Consider the following 24,041-nt stretch of genomic DNA (forward strand, 5'->3'; position numbering starts at 1 on the left):
CATGGACGCATAGCGTCCACACATCATGCCGCACCAGTTACGCCACGAGTGCACCATTGGCACACTCGCGACATCACTCCAGTGGCGCAAAAAGAACCTGGTTTTTCCTTTTCTCGGCAGTCTGTACTGTGCCATAATTTTGGAGGGGGGGGGAATTGCTGCTAGAAGGAAAGCAAGGAGAGGGAGCCATCCTAGCCTCTTCAGGAATTCTAAAGCATGGGAGCAGCCACCAAGAAAGCCCTCTCTTGTGTTCTCACCAAATGTATATGGGAAGGTGAATGAAGAAAAGGGTTTCTGACATTGATTTTAGATGCTGAGCAAGCTTATATAGGGAGATACAGATTTTCATATAGTCTGGAATCAAGCTGTTTAGGTCTTTCTAGGCCATAGCCAGCAGTTTGAACAGTGCCCAGAAATGGACCAGCAGGCACTGGAGCTGTTACAACATGGGAGCGTTATGTCTCCTATAACCAGGCCAAGTTAATAATCTGGCAGCAGCTCTTTGGGCCAACTGAGTTTTCTGAACACTAGGAAGAGAAGGTACTCTGTCTGCGGAAACAAAGTGTCTTTTGTTAACTCTGCTTCAAGAAGTTGTATACCAGGAGTAGGCAAAGTGGGGCTGCATATGGCCCCCAAGAGCATTTTGGTGCCCATTGGCATCTCCAAAACCCTGTATTGGCATTTTTCTGACCAAAAAGACTTGGTGAATTGCTGTTCCTGGAATCATATTGGTGCAACCATTTACCTTTTAAATAAGTTTCAATATCTCCCTGTACTATGTAACATAAAAAAGCCATATTTTGTCAGTTGAGGCCACTTGTGCCCATGCTGGGCTGCAACTGGGCTCAACCCACAAACTATGGCTTTTTGTTTCATTTTTTGGGTAGTCCATGCAGCCCTCCACCTCCCAAGAGGGAGTTCTGGGGCACAAAAATGGACCCAGACATTCTGCAGATGCACACCCCTATAGTATACTGAGTGACATTTTCCAGGGTGTCTTTCCCAGACCTCCAGAATTAAATAGAGGTGAGGAAGGTGTGTCCTTTGGGAAAGAGATCACACAGAAATCAGCTTCAGAAGGGCTGCCCATATGTTCTTATGTTCATGTGCACAATGATCTTCAAATACATTGTTTGCAGTGGAGTGCTCTATTTGTAATTTTTTTGGGGGGAGGGGGAAGGACAGCTTTTCTGAAGTCCATATCTGGGCTTGACCAGAAGGGCTTGTACTCCAAAGGACATAGCCACCCCACTACCTATATGTATACTTATATATACCTATATTCCACTACCTTCTGCTACTCTAAGGTTTCATCCAAGTTCTCAGATCTGATATCACTGGCTACAAAATTAAGAGAGAAAGGAAGAGGAAATGGTACATGGAAGGATGTGAAGTCAGGCAAGCATGTGTCAATGCGCCACGATTTTTATTTTATTTTTAAAATTGTTATGCAGTATATGTGCTTAGCTGTTACTAGTGGAAACTGTACTCTTTGTACATGTTTATGTTGCAATCAGTAAAAAAAATAAGATGCTAAAAATTATTTAATGCATACTGGCTATTATTCCTTTTAGATGGTTATACAAATCTTCTTGTCACCTTGCTAAAATAAATGCTACCAAGTCTTTCCATCTTTTTATGCACAGATGACACTGTCCTAATTTCGTAAAGCTGGTTTGGACATAGATGGTAACTTTCTGAATTTTGGATGACTATATTGCAGGAATGAACTTTTAATTTTTAACAGCACAAAAGCAAAGATCATGGCATTTTCAGAAACAAAGGTTAAGTATTCCTCGATTGGATAGATACAGATTAGAACAAGTTGATACTTACAAGTACCTTGAGATTTGGTTTCGCTGCTGACTGGAAAGTTCAAAGTAAATTAACAAAGGCCAAAGGCCAACATGTGACAAAAACAGTGTGGATTCCCTCCTTATACAAAGAATTAAATATATTTCATTCAAGACTGGCCTCAGATTTGTCCCTCTGCTAGGGTTGCCATAACCCGGCGGCCCCCGTGCCATTCACGGTTTTGGGGGGCCCCTCCCGGTCACGGTCCGGTTTGGGCCCCCACCCGTGCCTTGTTCCCGGTTTGGGGTGTCCGCTCCGGCCATTGCCGCTGCCGCTAATGCGGCTGCTGTGGCGCCGACCCACCTCCTCCTCCGGCTCCACCTTCCTCCTCTTCCTCGATGGGCCGGCGGCAGAAGTGCCGCTGCCACCGCGCCCCCACTGGGAGGGCTTGCGCGCTGCCCAGGCCTCAGTAGGGGTCAGTGGCAGCGCGCGCGCCTTCCCCATTCCCTCCGCGCGCGTGCCTTCCCCATTCCCTCTGCGCACGCGCCTGCCCCATTCCCTACGCGCGCACGCCTGCCCCGCTTCCCTTCCTCCCGTGCCAGCCATCCTAAGGAGGAGGAGGGGAGGAGGAGGAGGAGGAGGAAGGAGCCGGAGGAAGGGTGCCTGAAGGTCAGGGCAGAATTGGGCCACAGAAGGAGGAGGAGGAGGAAGAGGAAAGCTGAGTCAGTGACCATTAGGTCTGCCTTGGTATTTTGGGGGTTTTAAATTATTTTTTAAAATATAAAATACTTATTTTATTTAATTTTTTAAATTTTTATTATTGCTTGTTTTTATTTTATTTTATTAATTTTTATTATTGCTTGTTTTTTATTTTATTACATTAATTTTTATTATCAAATATATACACCCCTGCCTTGTTTTTTATTTATTTTTTCATTATTTTTTATTATTAAATATATGCAAGTGCATTTTTTGTGTACTGTATTTATGGTGCTTTGAATGCTAACAAGTCTGCCTTTCTTGGCCAATTATAGTGATGATGATGATGATGATGATGATGATGATGATGATATCAACAAGCCTCTGAGGCATGGCCAATATAACTTGCTGTGATTTTTATAAACTCATGCGCAGTAAAGAAAAACCACAGTCCCTTGACCAAGTACACACTTCTGAGATGTACAGTTGAACCCGAGGGCAAGTCCATTTCTGCCATCTGTCTAAGAATAATGCCAAAATGTCCTCCATTTTGATCATGCCTAAAAACATGCATTTATATTAACATTTTTAAAAAAAAAAACCTCAATTTTTTGCGCGTCCTCCATTTTTATAAAAATGTGTCCTACATTTGAAAAGGTTGCCCTACATTTGTCCTACATTTGTCCCGGTTTGGAGGTTCTCACTTATGGCAACCCTACCCTCTGCCATCTCTCCAAGTCCCAATATTGGGTAATGTTTAGATTTCATCTTGGGGGGGAGGGATGTTACTAGACAGAGTAAGGAGAATTTTTAATTACATGAATAAAGTATATGAACTTGCAAATGTTACATAGTTCAATCCAAAAGGAAAAAAGGGGTTAATGGCATCTGTAAAACTAATCAGTTTATTTTAGCATAGGCTTTTATGGACTACAACCCACTTATTCTAAAAGCATCCTTATAGCTGTTTGCATTTGTTCAAGAAAATGATGTCAGTCTATACTGGAACAAGAATCTTCTTGAGATTTCTACTTTATCTGGCTAAATCTAGAAGCAGTTTTCAAAGACACAACCATGTTTCTCTGTCTCTCTGTCTGTTTGTCTGTCTTGCACACAATCTGGCTGCAACTGCACTGTAGAAATAATGCAGTTTGACAACACTTTAACTGCTGTAGAATTCTGGGATTTGTTCTTTCTTGTGACACCAGAACTCTCTAGCAGGAAAAGCAAAATGTGTAACAAAAGAACAAATCCCAGAATTCCATAGCACTAGGATATGGCAGCTAAAGTGGTGTCCAACTGCATTAATTTTGCAGTGTAGAATGCAGTCTATGTGATAGTATCATGGGGTTGTTTCATAGCATTAGTGTACATTTTGGCTGCTAAAGGGTAGAGCAGGGAGTGGGAGGGAACTGATCATAACACAAATTTCCAAAATGTATTTCAAATATTTTCCTTATGTGCTTCTGACAATTTATTTTATTTTCACTAAATAATAAAATACATGTTTCCAGTGAAAAAATCCTGTAAAAAAAAAACCTTGGCTGCTCTCCAAGTTGAATTTTTAATCATCAGTTATGCTTCAGTGTCCAAACCTAATACAGGTTAATTCACATTATAACACAGTCAATTCTGTTTTAAATTGGCTTTGGAAGAGGTTGAGCACTGTTAAATGACAGCCAGTACAGATAAAAGTTTTTCGAGGTAGATAGAACGTCTTCAATGTATTATTTCTTTTGCCTCTTTAATAATGGTCACTGATGGATAAGTGGTTTCAGAAAAGAGAAATCTCTGAAACTCACCTGGTTATCCATATTTTATAGTGGTGGACAGCTTACTATCCTACACTAAACCATAGAAACCATGAACCTGCAGTCTTTAAATATGCATCTGACTGGATGCTGTCAATGCAATTTGTATGCAAAACTATTATTATTTTATAGTTCTGCAAAATTTAAAGATATAGCCATATTAGTCTGTTTCATCATAAAAAGATATAAAGGAATTTTGTAGCATCTTTAAGACTAACTGAGGAAAAAGAGATGACTATTGCAAAGTTTTGTGGACTCCACTCCATTCATTGGTGAGGTAGACTGGACTCAATAAAAGCTTATGTCTTTTTCTCAGTCTCAAAAGTGTTGCAGGATTCCTTAAAAAAATGTAGACCTGTAAAATGTTTGCTTACAAAAATGTACTAAACCATGATAGCTTTTTTTCCATCTTGGCACATGCCACAGTAATGGTAATAGGTAATAAAGTGTGATCAAAACTAACTATTTTGATTTTGTGGATCATTATCATTATGATCCTGTTAGTTAGCTGGAGTATATATTACTACTTATGTACTGTAGAATAGCATATTTGTAAGTTTCTATTTATTCTAAATGTGAGAGCAGGAAATAGAAACATGTCTCACCTGATAACTATATTGTCAGGCATTAGCCATATAAGCCTGTAACAGTAGCAATAATATATTGATTTATCTGTTTTATTTATATGCTGTCTGGCTCACAAAACATGCAAAAACAAAATAAAAATAAAAAGCAATATTATTATAATCTAAAACAATTAAATAAACTCTCCTCTTAAAAAGAAGAGAACCAGTATGGTGTATTGATTTGAGCATTGGACTATGTCTCTGGAGACAAGGGTTCAAAACCCTGAAAATGGAGAATCCATTTGGTGACCTTGGGTGAGTTGCATATTCTCAGTCCCATGAGAGGTTGGGCTCAGGGTTGCCATAAGTCATAAATGACCTGAAGGCACACAATGATAATGATTTTGAAAAACAGTACTACTACAAATCATTTAAAAGCATTTAAGACATAACTATGAGAATAAAAGTATAGCACTTGTTACAAAAAAAATGTTTTGCATCAGCCAGTTAAAAGTGAAAAACCTGTATCTGACCATTGGCAGAAGGAGAACAGTGAGAGGACAAACATAGCCACCTCTGGGAGTATTCCGAAGTCTTGGAGTAGCCACTGCAAAGGCCTTCTCACAGTTCATATGAAAGATTTTGTTCCATGAGCAGTGTTGTCAGACTCAGCTGCCAGAAAGGTTGGCACCTCACTAATTTCCCAGGCTCTGATGTTAAAACTAGGCAAAACTAGGATCAACCTCCTGGTGATATCACAGGGACCATGTCCTAGTGATGTAAGAAGGGGTAGCCCTGGATGATGGCATAGGGGCGTAGAGATGTCATTTAGCATCAACCATAGTTGGTGAGAGTGTGTAATTCAAATAAAAATACCAAGTGTAACAATGTATTTACCCCCAGTGCTTGATCATTAAATTTTCCAATAGAATGGAGTGGGAGGGATCTTTTACCAGCTCTAGTTTTAACATCTCTGTAAGCAATGCTTTTAAACACACATGGGAGATGTAGCCCAACAAGAGGCTGCCATGAATCCCATTTGGGGAGAAAGGTGGCATATAAATCCAATAAATAAATAAACAAACAAACAATTGTGTGATAAGGCTCTAAGTGCTGGTAGTATGTTACTGTTTTGCTTAAATTGCCACATAACAACTCTGATAACTGTTCTTATCCAGTCTGAATAATTTTTATTTGAAAGAAGTGTTCTGCTTTAAACAAAAACAGCCTTGCATGAATTTGGGATTTATGTTAACCTTTATTATAGTTACCAAAGCCCCCAAAACATGAATTGAATGATGCTGCCAATCTTGCAACATCCTAGTAACGAGACTTCCAAAAACCACTTTAATGATAAGTGACATGTTTGCTGACACCTCACAAGTGCAGCTTGCCTGACAAAATAGTGACATATTCTCAAAAGTGTAATTACTCAAATAAAAAGTAGGTCACTCAATTGCTGACTGGCATGTCTTGGCAATCTCTGTGCAGTTGGAAATCTGCTTTATGGCTTCTTCCCTACATATAACGAGAAACTTTTAAAAGTGCATATTTCCCATTCAACTGCTGAGGGAACCAAACGTTAAACCAAAGGAACAAAAGCACTGCCAAATCAGCTAGTCAGCATGAAAGGAGCACATTTTGTATTGTGTTCTGTCAGGAGCTGCAGAAGAGAAAGCAAAAGCTGTCACAGTATAGTGACATTTGAAAATCAATGGGAAAAACCAGCATTCTAACCATAGTTTGCAACTCTGTACAAACTTGCATGGGAATAACCTGTATTTTTCTGCATTTTGTACTTCTCTGTTGCAGAAAGTATGCAAATTGACACTGCACTGATACATAGCTAAGTCTGACGCCATCCTTCCACACGCCCTTTGCTCCTTCTTGTTTTTTAATATGTATTTTATTATATATTTGTACAGCTGATGGTCACAACAAGTAACTGTGTGTGTGTACACTGGAAATCTTAATAACATCTCTTCTGATGGTGTGTATATTCTTTCACAAAGCAGTTGTTTTATGTCAGCTGCATGCCTCTGTTACATGTTGCTGATTGCCTCTTATTACCTTGTGTCTACCAAGCATTATCACAATTATTTGAAAGGAGCCATGTTGCCCACCTCCTTCACAATCATTATTTTTAGTTGAGATGGGTTCTTATTAATAAAGAGACACTAAAGTTCTGTTGAGAGAAGAGACATTGAAGTTGAACTTTTGCTTCACAGTGGCATGTTTATCAAGGTACATGTGCATCAGCATCATTAAATTATTCTGTGATAACAGAATAGAATTTTTATGCAATCATGCTCACATTCAGCTTGATTTTTTGAAGTATTTTATTAATGCACACATGCACATTGGTAATGAAAGGGAAAGAAAAACATGAATTGAAGGAAAGCTTGTGGCAAACTCACACATGCATTCCTGTAAAATTTTACATTAAAATAAAAACAATAATGCATTCCAAATGCATAATTTCCATTTAAAATATAAAGACCAGCTAATTTGGATCTCCAAAATGCAGATGCAAATGAGAACAGGAGAATTTTAGAAGCACTGTTTCTAATACATTTCTGAGTTTTAGTTCAAATTAAATTATAAAAGTATGCCTAATTGCAGACCATGTCTTGGGGGCCAGCTTTTAATTTCAAATTCTCGTTAACAGCTATATCTTCTGCTGCAACTTTAGGACTGCTCATTGTAGGTGGTAACATTTTTTTTAACAACAAGAACATTAAAAACAACAACAACCACAACCAGGCTCAGTAACACTTGGTCCACCAAATATTTTGGATTTCAAGTCCCAGAAGTCCTAGCCAGGATGGCATTATGAGAACTATAGTAAAAAATTCAGCAGTTGAGTTTACAGAAGTACTATCAGTCACTGGAGAAAGTGATCACTGATTTATGTCTCAATGCCTTGAATGGCAAGGTCAGGAATAGGAGTGGCTCATTTGTGTTGTGTAGTGTGTGTGTGTGTGTGTGTGTGTGTGTGTGTGTGGTTGGGGACTCACTCCCCCTTACCGTCATAGATCCTCAAAAGGGAAAGGCGGGATATAAATAAATAAATTATTATTATTATTATTAGTGCTTTGGTGAATATGGTTATGAACCAAACTCAAAGCTTCAGATTTTGAGTTAGAAACAGAACAGTGCCTCATTTTTTTTAAATTCAAAACTGTATCCAATTCTAAACCTCTAGTATGATTGACCTGCACCCCCTGAAGACCACCCAAAGGCTCAGGAAATCCTATTGAGCCTGTTTTCAGGGTGCTCAGAAGGGAAAGAAGTTCTTTGATCTGAGGTAGTCTCACATTGGCCTTTGGCCTTTGTGTGTAGCAAGGTGCTGCATATCACTCCAGCTGCTCAAGCCACTTTGAGCTGCAGAGAGTGGTACAATGGGGCTATTAGGTAACTTGCCTATCAGCACAGCAGTACCTCAGGTGAGGCTGCAAAGGGGAGGAAGGCAGGGACAGATTAAAAAAATAAGAATTAAAAAATCAACATGATACAAGATTTTAAAAAAAAAATCAGGACAAAGGAGGAAGCTCAGAGAAGGAGTTGTAGAAGCCTCTTTTCCAGGCCTAGAGGCATCTTTCTCTGCAGCTAAAACTGCAGGCAGTGATTGGAAAGGATTGGAAGGCCAGGGAAACCACCAGCCAGGCCAAATCCCCAGCTCCCCAGATCCTCTACCTATACCAGAGGTGAGACCAAAGAGGCAGTTGGCCAGAAGCTTGAGGAGGAACTTAACAGAGGAAATGTAGACTAGTCAGTGCCCCCAAAGAGAAACATTGCTGGCTACCCTCGATAGCAGGTCAGCTATACTAGGGCAAGTGTCAGGTCTGAACCCAGTACCATACCTGTACCTAGTTTCCAAGCCTAGTCTCAGAGGCAACCCACAAGGCTCAACCCAGTTCTATCTGGTCCAGCTGCAAGAATAGTACCAGTTCCTTTACATACCTGAAGGGGCTGGCCCCACATTCTGAAATTCCTTACCAGTCAGAGGGGACTTAGTTGGAGATGGCTTACTTAAATCAGGGTCTGAAGCCAGGGGAATCTTACCAGCAGTAGGGGAACGATCCTGCGCCAATTTACTGGTTCTGGAGGCTGGATCCTGGAACAGTGTACTAGCCAGAGCAGCATGCTCCAGAGCCATCTCACTGTATCCAGAGGCCAGATACTGAAATGACCATGTCCTCTTCCACAGATGTTAATCCTCATTTGGGGATGCTACCCAACTGAGTGCACTAGCTACTTTCACCTGAGGTATGGCTTCACCTCCATGGCAGAAGTATGACAAGATCCAATGACCCAAACCCCAATAACATGTCTGTTGCCTGTACAGCCGAACAAAAAGCGATGAGAGGAGTGGGCTGGTCTAATTTTGCCATGCCAAAAGATGCTCAAGGTATATCTGCCTTGGTAAGAGGTTGGCACAATATCAACCACATTCAGGATTTCTTTTGCAAACATTTTGACAGCTACAGTAAAATTCCTTTTAAACAAGAGTGTGGACTCTGTGGAATTTCAATTGTTGGCCTGTGATGCCCACTATCCCTCATGATTAACTATGGGCCTGAACAGACAGGCCAAAATAAAGCTGCTTCGGGTCACTTTGGAGGGGTACTGCTTAAGTGATGCATGTGCCCTAAGAGGCTGGAAGCTGCACCAAAGCTGTGCTCTAGTCCTTAGGACTGAGGCATGGCTTTGGCGTGGCTTCTGGCCTCTTAGGGTGCATGCATCACTTAAGCAGCATACCTCCAAATTGACCCGAAGCAGCTTTACTTTGGCCTGTCTTTTTGGGCCCTATGATAGTTAGGGCTGCTGTAGGTTTTAGTAATATCTCATACTCTTCTACATTACACAGATGAAAACTCAGAAACATGGACAACCAACATCAAAGTGTGGTCAAGATGGCAAAAGTTGTTAATGAGGAAGAACTGGCAAGCTAGGAGAGGCTGCAACAGTTTGCTGTTGCCTGAATCTACTGGGAAGGACAAGTTTCCAACCCCTCCTCCTCTCCCCTTCCCCCTGCTGAGTTAATTGATTAAACTGAGGACAAAGGGGGAAAGTAAGAGGAGGAAAAGGAAACTGGGACATTGTAAAAGCAGCTGGAAAAGTGGAATAACAGAGGATTAATCAGAATGGTCTGTCCCAAGCCAGGACAGTTGGAGAATATAACATGTGCAGGACCACATGATTCCTCCCTGCTTTGAGAAAACAAATCTTCATATATCTACTTTGAAGTAAGTCGATGAGTGACATACAGTCCCCTCATATATATTGGGGAGAAAGAAACGGAATGGTTATAAGTCAGAGAAAAAGCTGGCATTGTATGTTACTTCTTTGTTTTTTTATACACACTTTTTTATTTTAGTGTTTACTAAATAACTGCCTGTGAAGAAATGCATTAAGCATCAAAATTTAAATATGTTCCTTTTGAAACAGCTGTGGCTTGTTATACATCATTTGAGACTGAAATATAGGAACTGAGAGTCTACAAAACTGTTCTTGTGCAAGTCTCCTTGAAATGAATGTAGACTCCACAGAAGCTGCACCATGATGAATTGGTCTTTAAACTGTGAGCCAGAGGGATGCACATAAAATGCAGGCTTAGCAATTCTGGCAAGGCCTGCAACAGTGCCATTTTAAATATAAAGAAAATGTGGTTCCTGAAAGCAATATAGTAAAGGCGGTTGTGATGATTTATGCAAAAACTGTGTGTGCCAAAAAAATGATGTGACTAAGATTAGATTCTGCTAAGTCAATGAAGCAATTAAGACAGTTTTTATGTATATAAGGTTTATGTCTCTCATATATAAATATTAATATAAATTATGGCAGTACAGTGAGGCCCTAGTTTATTTCAGAGCCCAAGTCAGCAGGCTGGATCTGGGGCTGATTCAGTAATATTTCTCAGTTCTGATCACAGCATGCGCAACAATGCTAGAATTTCCCCACACTGTGATTTCAGTGATACAGTCACAAAGGGACAATACTGTCAGTTCCTGGCATCCCTGCAGGTCAAGGGCACTAACACTGCTATGTAAAGAAGGCAGAAGATGAGCAAAGAAAAGTTTTTCTTTGCCTCTAACGATATTAGAAGCCAGGGTCACCCAGTCAACCCAAATCGGCAGAGATTCAAGACAAGATAGGAGGAGGTAGTTCTTCACACAGTGCACAGCTCAACTGTGGGATCTGCTTCCCACAAGGTGTGATGAAAGTCACAAGCTTAAATGGCTTTAAAAGAAGATTATACAGATTAGCAGAGGGGAAAGCTATCAATGGCTACTAGCCATGATGAGTACACACAACCTCTAGGAGGAGAGGTCACTCGCCTCTAGATCCCAGTTGTGACAACAGTGGAAGAGGACTGCAGTCCTATCTGTGGGCTTCCCATAGGAATCTGTTTGGCAAGATGTTGGCCTAGACAGCCTTTCTTTTCTCTTTCTGTCTCTAACATTTAAGTTTTAAAATATGGTATAATTAAAGTATTTGTTACGTGGTTAAGTACACGCTTAACTTGTATCAATCTCAGATTTACAAGAATAATTCAGGAGTTTAAAAATATCCATATACTTATTGAATCCATTGATACAAGCTTAGGCATCTATATTCAGCAGCTTATTACTATGAATTCCAAGAATAGAAATACATTTCTGTTAAGATTATGTCTACACAGGAGGATACATGATCATCTAAAAATTTCTATAACATATGCTTGACTGTGTCTGCAAAATGTACTGTTGACTCTAAAAAGCATCAATCAGTTAGGTGATTGTGTGTGTGTGTGTGTGTGTGTGTGTGTGTGTGTGTGTGTGTGTTTCTTCCCTCAGGTTTCCTGTGCACTTATGGCGACCCCATGAACTTCATTCTTTGCATAGGCAAGGAGTACTCAGAGGTGCTTTTACTAGTTCCTTCCTCTGAAATATGGCCTATAGCACCAGCTATTCATCGGTGGTCTCCCATTGAAATACTAACCAGGTTTGACCCTGCTTTGCTTCCTAGATCAGATGTTACCTTTAGGGTATTTAGGCCCTTAGGAGATACTGGCTATTTTAAAAAAGTTTATTGTCTTGGAGGTTTCATTTGTACATGTTACAAAAGAGTAAGAGAGACCATGTGGTGGAGTGACCAGTCAGTTTTATATCACTGAACTTGTTCAATTGTTGACCTCCAAAACCTGTTACTATATAAAACTTGGATATCAAAATTTATTTTGTTATCAGGTCACCACAATTAGCAATTCAAATTTTGCTTTAACCCTGAGCCTTCAGCAATGTCTGTGGCACAGTGGCTTGGTTACTAAAAATGTTAAATTTTTATTAGTGTTACAGTCATTCCTATCAAAGCACTGCTTTCTTGCCAAAATGTTCACATACAAAGATTCAGAAGAGCCTTCATTGACACCATATAGGCAGAGCAAAAACACAGTGACAATTGAACCCTTCGCTTTTGCCCAAGGCAAGTGAAACTTCAAAGAGGACAGACAAACATAAGAACTGTTGACTTCAAAGGGTCAAAGGACAAAGAGAACAGAAACTAAGGCCTGTTACAGACTGCCAAAATAAAGCTGCTTCGGGTCTCTTTGGAGGTATGCTATTTAAATGATGCATGGGTCCTAAGAGTCCGGAGGTCGTGCGAAAGCCACACTCCATTCCTAAGCACTGGAGTGCAGATTTGGTGCAGCTTCCGGATTCTTAGGATGCATTAATCATTTAAACAGCATACCTCCAAAGAGACCCGAAGCAGCTTTATTTGGGCAGTCTGTAACAGGCCAAAGGCAGGTTACAGACCGCCAGAAAATACGCGACGAGTGTGTACTAGAGTTAGGAAGGGGCGGTGCTTCTGCACCCCCCTAACCCTAGTACGTGCTCCACACACACAAAATGGAGGCGGCCGTTCCACATGGCCGCTGCCATGATTACGTCACGACCACGTCGCCTCCACACGAGGCGCGCGCGGTTGTGACGTATTGAGGCCATGCCATGGCGTATAGTGCGCCTTTTCTCCGGCCCCGGAAGGAGCGCGATTTCCGCGCTCCTTCGTCGGAGCGTCTGGGAGACGTGCGGTGTGGCAGCTGCAGCTGCTGGACGCTGCAAGCAGCGGCGGTGGGAGAGCGCCACTTCTCGGCGGTATGTAACCCGCCAAACATAAGCTCTGTTGACTTCTAAGCATGGCAGATTATTTGCTCCTCTCATTCTATTGTAGTAGAACTAAATTACATTTTGTTCTTTGGAAGAGTCCTTTGGGTTATGCTAAGGTTTTCTCTTGATAGTCTTTCTTAGTTTGAAATGTAAGTAGACAATGTGAGTAGATGTACAAAGAGATTTGGAAAACCTGTGATCCCTACTGTGTTATTTATTTATTTATTTTGGTGATGCAATTATATGAGAAAACTGAAGGATGCTCATCATAGTTTGACTGACTTGACCTTCATTTTATTCCCATCTGTCTCTTTAGTACTTCCAGGTTTAGGCCACTTTTATTTTTGCTATATGTCTGTTAGATTTACTTGTGAAAATCTTGAATTGAGATGGCATCTTCTTTTTATTTATCTTATTTAATGTAATTAAATTGAGATAGAAAAAGCCATAATTACCACTTTTCCCCATAGCTGTTTAACTCCTTCCTTTGAGAAATGCATTTGAACCAGGTGGTAAGACAGCTATTTTCTAGCTTGTTCTTCAGTAAAAATGAGGCATTCTACAACAGTGCAGCCACAAAATAGTCTTTTCCATCCTGCTGTATTCATTTTCCAATTTTCTTCAGATGACCCTTTTAAAAGGGTGCTTTGTTCACAAATCCTGCAGATTGATCAGTGAGGAAAGTGAAAGCCTCTAATATATAATAATAACAGCATTCAACACATTTGTGCTCAAAACACTGCTGGAAGCAGCTTTTAATTTATTTCCTTTTCCCTGGAAGTAGAGAGGCATCTGCTTTGGGGCAGTCATAATTCTACACACCCGCACCACCAGACAGCTGGAACCAGCCTGCCATAATAAGAGAACTGAAGGAGGAAAAGGAAAGCCCTATCTAGGCAATAACCTTCAAGCTTCACATTTTCGAAATCAATTTGTATCTGAATGTGGGGGTATGGATGAGTGATGATCTGCCTTGCCTAAGGGACAAAACTGCTATGTGGCAATAGAGCCGATTTGCTTGACAAGGCAAGCATCTCCTAGGAATAACCTCATCAAACTCAAGTAAGCTGAAAACACCATTAAAGAACAGATGGTTACCTGATTTGGTGGCTGCCTTTGAGTTTTGAGAATTAAGCTGGAGGATGGCGAATGAATATTTCCACCTGTGATGATGCATTAATCACCTGTCCTCAAGAGTACAAGTGGTGCCATCTGTCCTGGTCAAATGCACTAGAGGGTGAGGATAAGTAGGGTACATGTTAAATGGCCTACATGTACATGTAAAAGGGTATATGTGAAAGTAGATGTGACTGAAGAGACTTGATGTAGCAGTTCTTAGCACTTGCCAACCCATATTTTCTTCTCTGTTGTCTTTTACTGTGTTTTATCCTGTAGAATGAGAGGGGGTATTTGCTTCAGTTCACCAGTTTAGTGTGGAATGGCTAATTAGGAAGAGACTGAGCAATGCCCATGTATGATAAATCCTGAAAGAAAAAAATATTCTGCCATTTGCTCCTTGTTCTTTCTCTTGTCTTGCTTGTCTCCCTTTCTTTTCTCTTTCTGTCTCTAACATTTAAGTTTTAAAATATGGTAGAATTAAAGTACAGTATTTGTATCTATCTCAGTAGATTTACAAGAATAATTCAGGAGTTTAAAATTATCTTTTTAATTTTGTCATTTCCCGGGTTTTGTGGGCAGCTGGAAATGGTCAGAAGAACAGATTTTATAGTAATAGCAAGTACATTTCTATACCACTTATGAGTGAACTAAGCACTTCCTAAGCTGTTTACAATGTGTTAATTAATTGCCTCCAACAAGATGGGCACTCATTTTACCAACCTACAGATGGATGCAGTGCTGAATGGAGTTTGGAGCCCTGGCTGGGATCGAACTCACAACCTTGTGGCTAGCAGTAGAGGCATTTAAACACTATGTCAACAGGGCTTCTTTTTTGCTGTAATTCTAGCTGCATTTGGCTATTTCCCCACTGAGAGTTAAACTACAGTACAGTGGTACCTCGGGATACGAAATACCCAGGTTACGAAATTTTCGGGATACGAAAAAATCCCATTGGAAATAATTGTTCCGGGTTGCGAATGTTTTTTCGGGTTACGAAGAAAATTTTTGGTGCTTTTCGGCGCTTTTTCGCACGAAACGCGGCTTTTCCCCATTAGCGCCTATGGCAATTCGGCTTACGAAGGCTTTTCGGGTTACGAAAGCGGCCGCGGAACGAATTAATTTCGTAACCCGAGGCACCACTGTATATGCTTTGTCAAATGCGTAGTGTGCAGCTTAGTCGGTTTTTTTCGTCCTAGTCAAGAGTAAATATGCACAGCCCCAATTTAGATAGGTATTTGCAGGAGTGGGAGCTTTAAAACTTCTCCTCTATCTTTATAATTTTAAAATTTTCTCCACCAAAGAAAACACAAAACCTTCCATTGGCACCAGTGTACTTTTCCTTGAAATTAGAAAATGATTCTGCCAATTGATATGGTTTCAGTTTGTCCTAGTGACATGCCAACTTTTCCCATATAAGATTTCTATGCTATAGTCCACAAAAGGCCTTATTGGTGGGTTGTGTTCTAGGGATTGGAATTCTATTTATTGTATAAAAATAGTCCCTTGGTATCTGCTGGAGTTTGGTTTCAGAACCGCCCATAAATATCAAAATCTGTGGATGCACAAGTCCTGCTATGTATAATGGTGTAGTAAAATTGTGTTTTCTATATAAAATAGCAAAATCAAGTTTTGCTTTTCATATTTTTTGGTAAAAAATATTTTCAAGCCATGGATGGCAGAATCAGTGGATGAAGGATCCACGGATATGAAGGACTGACTGTACAGGACATTTAGTAATGCTTGCAAAAAGATATGAAAGTGCCACTGGGCATGATTTCCCTAAGGTTAGTAATGACAAGATCTGTGAATGATACTTTCTGGAAAGATCTAGTTACTTGCCACATTAGTCTAATCACCTCCATAGATTATTACTTGTTACTGCAATCCAGAAAGCTAACTCACTGAGTTACACTATACTACTAAATTAACATTAGTCTTACAATTGTGCCTCTGGGAAATGTAAGGAAAGACTCTCTGGTTCCTTCAAGTGGTTAGTTCAGATACTGCACCTTGTAAATTCTGAAAAAATATATACTGTATTACAAAACAATTCCTTCTAGTTGTAGCCTGAGACAGTCACCTATTTGATCCTTCTTCCTCTGTCTCACATTGCTCAAAGTCAATCACATGCCTTGACTAAGGCGGGTTACAAAAGTTTAAAAAAGGGGCTTCTCTTCCAGATGGCCCTATTCCTGTTACAGACTCTGTCCGTAACAAATGGCGGCGGCCGTTCCACATGGCCGCCGCCATCTTGATGTAACGGATGCTGTGCGTCCGCACGTCACGTGCGCTCATGACGTCGCGAGTGCACCATTGGCGCCTCATGGCATCATGAGCGCACCGCCAGAAGAAGCTCCATTTTGGAGCTTCTTTTTTGCTCCGTAAGGGAGCTGCGCTGTTTGACTGTGGCGGCTCCCTCATGGAGCAAACAGCAGCGCCGGGAGACCGCCGCAAAGCGGCGGTTTGTAATGCCTCTAAGTCAATCACGTGCCTAATAATGAGTAAAATGCAGATAATTCATTCTCATTCTATTGAAAAGAAGTGGATTATAGTTGTGGCTATTGTGGACAAGAGAGAGAGAGAGCTCAGTTCCAGCCTTGCTGTAAAATATAACTAGTCACCAAAGTAACTAATTAGAAAATTTGTTACTTGCTGACTCTTATGCATTGATCTGTATTCCATATCCATTGATCTGAATCCAATTAAACACCTATCAGTCAGTTGAATCTAATTAAACAACTATTAGTCAAAACACTGAGATCTAGGACTGTCATTGTTTGTAGCCAGTTTTGTGGGAGTGTTAAGTGGAAGCGGGGATTTTGGATTATGCAGATATATTACTGCCCCTCTTCAAAATATTCCTAGAGAAAAATCATTTCTCCTCTCCAACACAAGAAAAATATTACTGGGGCTTCTGTTCCAGCAGGACATTCCACAGACACAGTGAGGGATCTCTGGTTACCACCAGTGACCTTCTGTCAGCCTTCATTTCCACAGGTGTCATGGCTCTTCATTTGGTCTACTAGCAAAGACAGGCCCATCCCCTTATGTACAATTAAGTTTATTTGAATGGCTGTTGTGGAAATGACAGCATTCCTTTGGCCAAGGAGAGTACAACATCAAAGAGAAAATGTACTATACTTAAATACATTTTGCTGAGGAAGGCTTTTAAATTAGGGTTTAGACTCGGTAGAGTAATTGCAAATAATCAGTGATCACTGCATTCTACAAATGTGAAGATTTCCTAGTGTTCTCCAGCTTGATGATATAATCAGTCCTTGGATAAACAGCTTTGGTATTTGTCACAATTACTGTCTTTAATAGTTTATGTCCTCCCTCACGTTAATGTCTATTTAAACCAGTTAAAACAGATTACTACTAATCTGAAACCAGTGCTAAATTACTTGTGGGTAAGGAAATTACATGCCTCTTTTAAAAGGTAAATCCCTCCCCCCCTTCTCCTAGAAGCAGAATAGGGTTTTCTCTTTGCTCCACTGCAGCTTTTTAAAGGGTCCTTAGGGAGTAACAGTATTAGCAAAAACCATGTCATTACATGATTAAAAAAATATAAACAGAGAAATAAAAGATTTTCAATCTGATCTGGAACAGGTTTCTTCCAACATTAAGGCCAAGCTACATGTGTTCTTGAACCTGTTTTTGAAGCTCCCAGCATTCTAGGCAATGCTGGGTGGCAATGACTATTTAATCTATTCTAATCTGTTTTCTGGCCTGGTTACTGGATGGAAAAAAGATTGGTTGCCCTGGTAGATGATGTGTATAGGAGAATGGATGACACAGTGAAGCCCTTATTGGTTCTCTGTAGGTGTAGTCTTAAGTGAGAGTTCCTGCATGGCAGGGGGTTGGACTGGATGGCCCTTGTGGTCTCTTCCAACCCTATGATTCTAGCCAGATAAACCATTAAGTGTGGTGAGGCAGTTCTCTGAGACAGCAGATATGGAGCGGTTTCAGTAAGATGTTGGAGGAGAGAATCATTTACTATTCAGCCTGTCTGGTCACTGAAAACACCTCCTGTTTGAGGTTCCATACACAATGCTGTGTTGAAGAAGGAGTACATTGCCAATCATGACAGTTTTGCACATGGACTGGGTTCTTTCTGGTTCTTTCCCTGAGGCAGCAAAATATTTTGAATCCATTCTGACTGCAAGAAAACATTATTCAAGGCTGCTTGGTGAAGATGGGTTCTGTGGATGGGCCTTGCTCTCCTTGCTTCCACTTCTATAAGAAGATCATGTTGTAGATTGGAATTTGGTTCTTGTTAACAATGTTAACTTCTTATTTCTTGGTTGCAGTCCCCATATGTTTGACCCAACGTATCGGAACTCTTACTATTTCAATTTCCTCATTGTCTAGGTTGAATCTGTGAAGATCTTCTGGGTCATTATTTCTGTTTTCTTTATGTTGAGCAGTAAGTCTGCTTTTCACTGTCTTCTTTAATGTTTCTTAGTAGTTGTCCCAGGTCTGTGATATTTTCTGCTAGTGTAATGTCATCTGCATATTTCAGATTATTGAGACACGTTACAGACCGCCCCTTTGGGGCGGCCTGTAGGCGCTCCTTTCCCCGGTGTATCGGGGCCTCAGCTGCCACAATGGCAGCCTCCGAGGCCCCGATCCACCGCTTTCTGGGCCACGAGGAAGCGGCAAAAGACTGCTTTCCGTGGCCTGGAAAGGGGTGTCCTCAGGGCTTCAAGCCCCGAGGACACCCGATGGCGGCAGGGAGGAGGAGAAAGGGGTCGCTTGGCCCCTTTCTCCTTTGCGTCACTGGGCGCAGCCATGTAAAAGCTGCGCCCAGCGATGCAAACCTGGAAGGAGCTCCGAAACTGAGCTCCTTCCGGGGCCACAGAAAGGGCGCTGTATGTGCCCTCGCGCAGCCCCACTATGTTACAACTGTGCCGCCCCATTTAGAGGCGGTGCAGTCGTGACATTGTAATAGCGGTGGCCGTGTGGAACAGCCGCCATCATTTTGTGCGCGCTCTGCGCGCGCTAGGGTTGGGGACATCCGGAAAGGACGCCCCTTTCTAACCCTAGCATGCACGGAGTGTGCACTTTTAGGCCTGTCTGTAAAGGGCCAGATATTCCTTTCTCCTGTCTTCACTCCTTGGGATTACTTTTAACAAAAGATTTCTCAATTATCTTGTTATCCCTGGAGAATGGGTGTTAAAATGCAAATCTGTTAGTTCTCTGTGGGTAGAGCTGCTCCTACCATCACAATCATTCTAGAGAACAGATGGTGGAAGGTGGCAGTATGCTGTGGGAGGAGAGAACTGGATATCATATGGTCTGTAAGCCTTTACCCTTCAGCTGCAGCAGACATGATCCCAGAGCCAGTTGAAGAACAATTCAACTGCTACTCCAGTTAGCTTTTGTATGTGGAAAAGTAGGATGTGCTCTCTTCTACTTTGCCTCAGTCAGCTGAATGTTTTGGGCAAGAATGGCAGATCTTAGGATGAAACTATATTTAAAAAATGATTTAAAGAAATTGTTTCTCAAGTTTAGTGTCTAGATCAGGGGTAGGCAACCTTTTTGAGCCGGGGGCCAGGTTGCTGTCCCTCAGACAACTGGAGGGCCGAACTCAAAATGGTGCCCGGAGCAGTGCGGAAGCTGCGGCGGCGGTGGCAATCGGCGGCAGGACCGGGCTGGGGCAGGTCCCAAGGTTGCCGACCCCTGGTCTAGATCAAGGGAAGTAATATTGCCACTCTATTCTGCTTTCGTCAAGCCCCACCTGGAATACTGTGTCCAGTTCCGGGCCCCACATTTCAAAAAGGATGTTGAGAAGCTGGAGCGTGTCCAAAGGAGGGCAACTAAAATGGTGAAGGGCCTGGAAACCATGTCCTGTGATGAACAACCTAGGGAGCTGGAGATGTTTAGCCTGGAGAAGAGAAGTTAAAGAGGTGATATGATAGCCCTGTTTAAATACTTAAAGAGATGCCATATTAAGGAGGGAGCAAGCTTGTTTTCTGCTGTTGCAGAGACTAGGACCCGGAACAATCGATGCAAGCTACAGGAAAAGAGATTCCACCTCAACATTAGGAGGAACCTGACAGTAATGGCTGTTTGACAGTGGAACAAACTCCCTCGGAGTGTGGTTGAGTCTCCCTCCTTGGAGGTCTTTAAACAGAGGCTAGATGGCCATCTGTCGGGTATGCTTTGATTGAGATTTCCAGCATGGCAGGGGGTTGGACAGGTTGGCCCTTGTGGTATCTTCCAGTTCTATGATTCTATGATTCTAAACTCTGATGAGAAGAATCCTGGACTGACAATAATAATTTCTGTTTAGGACTTGCTGTATATACTTGACTATAAGTCGATCTCATGTATAAGTTGAGGGCAGGTTTTTGGGCCAAAATAATGGTTTTTGATATGACCCATGGATAAGTCGAGAGTAAGATTTAGGGTCATGTAACAGGACCTGAAGGATGAAGCAAAGGAAAGCAATGCCAAAAACCTTACAGAATTGCAGGATGTATAACTGTTTGTGTTCACACTGAATGATGGTTGGATGAAAGAGCAGAGTGGGGTCCAGTGCTTCCAGGACAGATAACACTCTTGAATTTCACCAGGGGATGGTTTCTATTTTTATGAGTGTTAAAGTACAGTATTTACATTGACCCATGGATAAGTTGATTCGGGTTTTTTGGGTCAATTTTTGGACTAAAATTTCTAGACGTATACATGAGTATATACAGTACATGCAAAATCCTTTGTGGTTGTTTTGCTCAGAAAACAGCATTTTCTTCAAAAGAAACAGCATTTTCTGTGCAGTTTGCAAATACTTTCTCATATTGAGAGGAAAATTGCTAAAATTACTTGTTGTTCCTTCAAGAAGAAAATTACATCCCTTGGTGAATGGCTGTGGTGAAGTTTGCAGAGAGGTCCTGTTTCCCTTGCATCTTCCTCCAGGGAGACTTTATCATGGATTGATGCTAATTCTAAATAATGATGTAACAGTTACCTGATTAACCTGTTGTGGCAAGAGTGACTCCAGGCTATCAAGAGAACTTATCAGCAATGCACAGAACTGTTATCATACAGTCCAGCTAGATATGAATTTGGTTAATATTTTGTACTTAGGATAGTTAGGTCTTGCTATGTATCCTATCAGAGCATTTCATGAGATAAGCAATTCACCACCATGTCTGTGGGAAAACAAGCTCCTACCTTTCATCCTAGATATGGAGGAAATAGTCATTTGGCTTGCCTGTTCTCAAAGTTTCTAGAAGGAGGAAAAGCTTGCTCTTGTGCAGTAGTGATTTCTTTGTTTATAGACAATTTGCTATATAAGCTTTTTCTTGTGACAATACCTTTCGCCTTTCTTCAGTATGATCTTATTTGCCATCCTAGAGAAGCTTTGCCAGTCAGAGGGGTACCAAAGGATGTACTTGGTGATATAGACCACCACTACCTTTGAAGGGGTTCCATTTCCCTACCAGCTGATGTACTTACAAGTTTTAATGGATGTGGGATCCATTATTATGTATACTCAACTATAAGTCGACCTCATCTATAAGTTGAGGGCAGGTTTGGGGGCCAAAATTATGGATTTTGCCATGACCCCTGGATAAGTCGAGGGTAAAACTTGAGGCTCCTTCAGCGTGTGTATGTGTACATGCAGCAAGAGGGACTCTGAGTCTTTTTGCTTCAGAATTTCAGTTTTCGTTTCATCCTTCACTGTCTAGACAGCAGCCACACGGGTGGGAGAGGGACTCTGTTTAAAAGCAATCATTCACCAAGGATCTTTCTGCTTGGCTCAGGAGAGAAATAAACTGCTCTCACATGGGGAAATCTGAAAGAGCTGCTAGCACATTACCATAGTGACCCGTAAATAATTTGACCTGGGATTTGGGGTTCAACTTTGGGACATAAATTTCTCCATTTGTAGACGAGTATATATGATGATTACCAATAAAACCTATTTTATATCAATGCTTTTGTCTCACCTTGCTGAGCATTAGCACTATTTTAGTGTGGCAGCCCTTATCTTATCCTGATTCATTAATCCTTTCTTTCAAAACTTTATGGGCAGAGCTCCCAATTTGGAGACTGAATAAACCACTTCTTTGTACATGTATATATGTTTACTTTATTTTAGCTCTTCATTATTTATAAAAATAGGAAAAATCTTTATAAATAATTACAGAGATATTACAAGAATAAAAATCAATTATGCTGTAAGCTACAGTATTTTAAGTGCTACTTGTGCAGTGATACACAAATTGACCCAAAATGGCAGCAGGAAAAAATAGAAAGAAGAAGAAGATAAAAAGAAAAACAACTTGAACCAAGAATTGCCTTCACCTGTTTGTCTCTCCTCTTTCAATTGTTATTATTTCCCTTTCACATTAGCTAACTTCCACATGTGACATACACCCAGCTCAGGTTGAATACCGGAATCAGGCTGAATTCTGACACATTTTGACTGGGACCACAGTGGTGGAACAGGAAACTCTACTTCTTTTCTTCTGTGCTCTTACTTAGGGCTGTTGCTATCCATATGGAGTAATGTTCTCTCTTCAAACGATGATCATGATCCAGATTGGTTGGAAGGTGGCTGCTACTTCTTGTATTAAAAGAAATTTATATTAAATGCTCCAAGCACCAAACTCCATTGTTGGCAGAACTTCCAATCTTAGGCGGGATACAGACCGCCATAAAGAGGTGGTCAGGAGCCACCTCTCTTTTCCGCCTAACCATGCCACAGCAACCAAATTGTGCAGCATGGCTGCACGGAAAGAAAAGGAGCGCTGAAAAGCAGCTCCTTTTAGGGCTGGCACAAACTGCCTGCAGTGGCGTGAGCACGTCGCTGCCGTACGCGCCCATCTGGATAGCGTGCAGCAGTGTCTGTACCGTGTACGTCCTGGTGATGTCCTAGGGTTGTGGGGTGTCTGGAAACGGCGCCCTGAGGCAACCCTAGAACGTCGCCAGGACGTCACAGCTAAAGGGCCCGTTTGTACAAGGCCTTATTGTGTTTTGATGATACAACTAATGAGACAATTGATGAAACTTGCTCATACTCCCTCCCCACACAATTCATCCTAATAGCAGCCTGTTTGGTCCCTGACTCTTTGTGAACATAGCACAAATGTTCTCATAATTGAAATGTATTTCTTTTAAAAGGAATTTGGTCCTTCTAATTTTTTCCAAACTTACTCAAACCCCTCCCCCTTTGATTCTTTTTATTTCAAATGAATGCTATATGAACATCCAAGGTTTTACCCTCCAGGTGTCATCACATCTCATTAATAGAGAAGATCAGATGTTTCCCATCCCTGTCCTAATGCATGTGTGGACTGTTGTCCTGACCAAATAACTGGAACCTCTGTGCCAATATCCAGTTGTATCATTAAGCCTCTGTATGCTTTGCCAAAGGGATACTGTGTTCTCCTCTTTGATGACTGATTGTCTGATTAGAGAGGGAAAGGCTCAGTAGATGGTGGAGTTAATCCACATTCCGCAATTATGTTATTAGCGCTGTCAAAGGTGTATTGGAAAAATATACCTTTGAAATATATTAGTTTATAAACATAGAATTTTGTTGTGCCATGAATGGTACAAGCTATTACAGGATAAATTTTCAGGGACAACAGTTATAGTACAGTTATTTTTTTAGATATAGATATAACAGTGTGCTTTACAGAAGCCTTTCCTAAGTGGTCAATTGCCAAATATGGTGACTACGACCACTATCAACCCCAGACAGTAAGGCTATGCCCAGGCTGTTTGGGGATGGTGAGGGTTTTAATATAACATCTTAAGGCTGCTGGGTTGGAAAGGGCTACTTTTGCCTGCCTGTCTTTCTGCTTGCTTGCTTGCCTGTTTTCTTTCCTTCTCTCGCCTTCCTTCCTTCCTTCCTTCCTTCCTTCCTTCCTTCCTTCCTTCCTTCCTTC

General features: G+C 41.2%; 1 protein-coding gene across 1 annotated transcript in view; it reads left to right on the plus strand.

Moving 5' to 3' along the window:
• The window catches only part of LOC121920685 (potassium/sodium hyperpolarization-activated cyclic nucleotide-gated channel 1-like), a 179,255-nt gene that overhangs the window by 154,698 nt on the left and 516 nt on the right, over positions 1 to 24,041 (plus strand). The window lies entirely within an intron of this gene.

Source organism: Sceloporus undulatus, chromosome 2 (assembly GCF_019175285.1).
Source record: "Sceloporus undulatus isolate JIND9_A2432 ecotype Alabama chromosome 2, SceUnd_v1.1, whole genome shotgun sequence".
Lineage (NCBI taxonomy): Eukaryota > Metazoa > Chordata > Lepidosauria > Squamata > Phrynosomatidae > Sceloporus > Sceloporus undulatus.